Here is a 5,434-nt window from a genome sequence, read left to right as displayed (position 1 = left end):
TCTGTGTCAGCTTGTTCGAGGCAATGTACATGATGTTTATGAATAGTGAAATCCCCAAATCCTATGGCTGCACCAACGCAATGAATGAAGTATAAGGTCGACAGATTTTTGTCTTGGATTTGGGAAATCCTCTAAAATTGAAATAAAGCTCTGAGGGTTCAAACAAAGTTTGGCTGCACAGCGTGAGTCCGCAGTGATTGCGAAAGTTGGTCCGAACTGGGTTTCTTTAAGCTTTAAAAATCATAAAGCCACAAAGAATCTCTTCAACTCATTTCTTATTAAAAGACATGGGACTTTAATCCCACACAGAATCTTTGTAAGGTTTCTCTCCTGCCTACGAACTCCGCTCGACTCTGCTTCCCCAGGACGGACTGCACATAATTCACCCTGTGTAGGCTGAGGTGATGTATTCTTTTCATGTACAGAGGAAGCGCAATATCCTGTTCCAGCACGGCTCTAATACCACACTGAGGCAGACTGGCCCCCGGCCTCTCAGGGGCCTGAGTGCTCCTGAAACTAAAGCCACGGGCTCTCTGAGACTGTGATATATGAGGTGTCTGTCTGTCTGTGCGTCAGATTCAGCCTGTTACAGTGTCAGTAAAAGAGGGGACTAATGGGGTCCCTCCTCTGGTTCTCATTTAGTAGCAGATATGTTCCCTGGGGCTCATGTGCTTTTATTGGAAAAGCATTTCCTCTTGTTAAATCATTGTTGTGAAATACAATATTTTGAGTTTACCAAAGGGAATTTATTTTTCTCACGAGAATCATTTACCACACAAACCAAATGTCTGCGGCGCCCATGTCAAATTTATGTGTGGCAGCAGCTTGTCAAGAGGAGACTAGTGAAGAAATATACCGACGATAAATTCATTCATTCTAAATCACTCAACAACAGATTCTCCTGAGCATTGTTGGTACCTTAGTCAACTTGCCTTGTTGATTCATTTGTGATGTGAATCAACCTTTACAGTGCAGGAAGCATTTTACTCGGGTTAGGGGGTACAATAAGTTACTTAAAGGTATATTTTTTTAGAAATGGCCACAATTCAAATGTAGCTCCAAAGCTATAGGGAGCAACATAACCACTAACTGCTGCTCACTGTAGCAACTAGCTGCTATTAGCAAGCAGCTCAGTTTGAAGAAAGCGATAAAGTACAGAGGTGCTTGACAAAAGCTCCCACCAGGAGTATGAGTTTAGGGACGAGAGGACAAGGCAGACAGGGAGAGGAGAGGCATGCAGTGGAAGAGGACCTAGAGAGAGTCGGGCATCAGCAGCCGATGAAATCTGCCTGTAGAGCCGGAATATTGTCACAACTTTTTTCAACCAAACCGGCGGTGATTGTGGAAAGACAAAGACAAAACTGTTTCAGTGAGTTTTATTTTGTTTATGTCTCATTGGAATCAAGTGTGTTTTATGATGACGTCACGGGATAATTACGTTTTGTTTTTAGTCAGCAATAGAGAGAAACTTGAGTTAAGATGTGTTTGGTTGTATTTTTCCGTATCGTAAGAAAAATAGGTGTAAAACTATCTCCTCAATTGACATTCTGGCTGCTTTTACATCTCATAGATCAGTGGTTCCCAACCTTTTTTCCTTGAAGCCCCCCTTGCCTGTGTCCAAGACAAGCCAGACACCCCCCCCCCCCCCCCCCCCCCAAGGTTGGGAACCACTGTCTTAAATGATAACACGACGGCTATCAGATGATCCCCTTTTAAGGTACAAAAAGGTACCTTAATGTATAAAGGTGAAGGACAGGCCAGGGCTAGCTGTCAAACAGGCATCTTTGACATCACATCAATACTGATACTCTAATGATAAAAATGATTGTTCTTTTTTTTCAGAATTAGAAATTAGGGCTGTCAAACGATTAATTTTTTTAATCGCGATTAATCGCATTTTGTCCAAAGTTAACTCGAGATTAATCGCAAATTAATCGCAATTTTTTTTGCAAATTTTTTTCTATTCTAAATGTACCTTGATGAATTTTTAATGTTCTTAATACTTTTAACAACATAAGAAAGGGCAAATATGCTTGCATTATGAAAATTTTTTTTCAACACTTCAAATCATGCAGGAAAATAAAAGGCCTTTTTTGTTGTCTGCTTTTGGCGGGGCGGGGGGGGGCTCTCTGCATCTGCCGTGTGTTTGGCTTGCAACTGATATTTGAGACTCAATGTACTTCGATGGTAACTCATTTCTTGTCGATAGTACATGCAGATAACTTTTGTCCTATCGACCGAACCATCTGGCTGTTTTGAAAGTAGTTTGCCGTTCATACCGTAAATGACCAAATAATATCCGGGTTTCAATTAACCACAGGGTCCCTTTAAACGCCGGTGCAGATGTATATTTTGGTAAATAACCGCCGGTTCCAAATAAATGTCGGGTCTAATTTTTTATTTTTAAAAAAATTAAGGAAGAAGACCTGTCCACTGACACTGCACGTTTTTCTTCTTCGCCTTTTTCATGCAGTGTGCTGCTTTCTGTCAGTCAGTATCACACTGATGATCACCATGGCTCCGGTGCAGCAAAACAATGAAAAGTACCACTTGAAATTCAAACTTTCTGTCGTAAAATATGCAGAGGAAAACTCGGGAGAAGCAGCCGCTAGATGTTTTTCTGTCGACCAGAAGAGAGTGAGGGAAACGGAGCTTGAGCGTCTGTCTGAGGAGGACAGCAACAGGACCAGGCTGCCTGCTGGAGGGAGGAAGAAGGTTAGCGAGGAGCCTGAGATAAACATGCGGGGATGAGTTATCAGCAAACGCGCACGCCATGAGAGAGTGTCCCACCAAATGATCAGGGTGATGGAGAAACAAATGTCCGCCACAGTGAGTGACAGCAGAGATGAGGAGTTTGCAGCGAGTGCTGGTTGGCTGAATCGTTTCCTCCGCCGCAACAACTTCACTTGCAGAAGGATGCCAGAGAATTCACAGAGAAGCTGGAGAAGTTTGTGACATTTTCATCCAGGATTATTGTGAGGAAGGAATTAAACGCCTGTCCCAAATTGCCTTTTGGTCTGTTAAGTGATTGAAACAACTAAACCCCCCGGCTATTATTTGGTATTTTACGGTACGTCCTTTCTCAATTTCCTCACTTTTCGGTCCACCGTGTTTTTCCCGAACCGCCAACCCTGCTGCTTCTTCTTCTGATTCCCTTTCTGCCACCCTCTGGATCAAGACTACAGGTGCCACTGACGGCCGTAAATCTTTCAATGCGCGTTTTGTTTTTTGTTTTTTTATACCGAGCGTTAATCGCGCGTTAAAAAAATTAACGGCGTTAAGAGGATGTTGCGTTAACGCGTTATTAACGCGTTATTAACGCGTTAACTTTGACAGCCCTATTAGAAATACTTTATATAATATTATTATAATGATTATATACTACCTTTTCATTTTTAAAAATAAATTTCTAGTCATATCTTGCAAACTGCTTCCTCAAAGTAGCCTGTGTAAGAACTGGCCAACTGTGAAATGTATACTATAAAAGCCATGGGGCAGCATATTTGAGTAACGCTACCTGCTGCTAGCTGTAGGTGCTTTTAGCTAGGTGGCTCAGTTGGCTGTAGGCTACAATTTGCGGCGTGGAGTGTTGACGTTTACGCCACTAACATGGGAGCGTTAGCCGGGATGGGCCAGCGCTAGCTGGTTAGCATTCCGACTTCATTGTGCAACACAATACAAACACATATTTGACATAAGTCAGCACTGTTTTTTCTTTGAGCTCTGTTAATAATGTTATTTCGTTTTATGTTTATGTTAATTTCAAACTAAAATTCAGGTTATAAGTTACATATTGCTCCTTTAAAGGTGCAGTAACCCTTAAAGGAGAACTTCGGTCGATTTAAACATGCAGCTTCATTGCTCAAGCTACCCTTGACTTGCCAGTACCGAAGACGCGAACAAATTTGGTCCAGCCATTACAGAGCTCCGTGAACGGAGATGTAGCATTGAACGCTAACAGCATGGGGTCAGAACTTTACACTGTGTTTTAAGCGTCTTAACATGCTCCACATCTCACACCAAAAGTTATGCAACATCAGCAGACACCTTAGCACACAGCACTGTAGCGTGTATGACTCAAACTGAAGAAAAAAGTAGTTAAAACAGTGTGTTTGTGCAAGGAGCTACCTACCTGTTTGTTGACATCGGCGTCTTCCGGTAGCTAGACCAAACTAGTCAATCCGTCGAGCGTGCGCTTACTCCCTCACTGGCGGAGACGGAAACGTAATCCAGCATTTTCGTGTTTCTGTTCATAATGTACATGTCCATGTTACAGCCTGTCATGAGCCATGAGCCTTACAATAGCCTGTTAAGCCTGTTAAGTGCACACTCGATGGATATGCTAGTTTGGTCTAGCTACTGGAACACACGGATGTCAACAAACAGGTAAGTAGCTGCTTGCACAAACACACTGTTTTAACTACTTTTTTATTCATTTTGAGTTATACACGCTACAGTGCTGTGTGCTAAGGTGTCTGCTGATGTTGCATAACTTTTGGTGTGAGATGTGGAGCATGTTAAGACGCTTAAAACACAGTGTAAAGTTCTGACCCCATGCTGTTAGCGTTCAATGCTACATCTCCGGTCACGAAGCTCTGTAATGGTTGGACCAAATGTGTTCGCGTCTTCGGTACTGGCAAGTCAAGGGTAGCTTGAGCAATGAAGCTGCATGTTTAAATCGACCGAAGTTCTCCTTTAAGTAAGATTTTGCCGTCTGTCCAGTTCATACTGACAACAAACATGGGGCAGCATATCGCATGGGTAAACGCTACCTGCTGTTAACTGTAGCTGCTGTTAGCTAGTTAGCTTGGTTAGCTGTGCAGTTTGAGGCCCAGACTGGGAGTGCTGGTGTTTACACTGCAACCGAGATATACGCATTTTTGGAGGTCATTCTGTGAATGTTTTCAACTAAAATTCGTTCATGTTGCACCTTTTAAATCTTCCCTTTAGAAATATCAGCCTCGATTTGGTGAGATAAATGTTTTTTCTCGTATCAAATGATGATGCAAATAGCTAAAAAATTCTAATCAACAAATTTTTTTTTTAAACAAAACAATATAAGGATAGTCATAATGTAGGCTACATTTGCTCTTGTGCCATGTAGGAAACAGCACCTGTTCCTGCAGCAGAGGAGCAGCACACAGCAGACAGGCAGCAGTCACTGGGAGGTCTACCTGTGTGACCCTGCAGCAGGCGGATGAGCCCTCCTCCTCCTCCTCCTCCCTGCCACCGTCACTGGTCTCCCTGGAAGCGGGGAGAAACCAGTCGGTCGGTCGCTGCGCCTCCGGATCAGTCGCCGCGGACGCACACTGGTGGAATGCGCGGCGAAACCCGGCGTTTGCTCGGCTTTTCAGACAGGAGAGCTGCCTTTTAACGCGTGCCTTCTCATTCCTAGCATGATAGCTCCCCACTGGAGCCGATAAAGGCGTCAGAA

Source organism: Sparus aurata, chromosome 15 (assembly GCF_900880675.1).
Source record: "Sparus aurata chromosome 15, fSpaAur1.1, whole genome shotgun sequence".
In the NCBI taxonomy this organism is placed as follows: Eukaryota; Metazoa; Chordata; class Actinopteri; order Spariformes; family Sparidae; genus Sparus; species Sparus aurata.
This window is presented reverse-complemented; position numbering follows the sequence as displayed.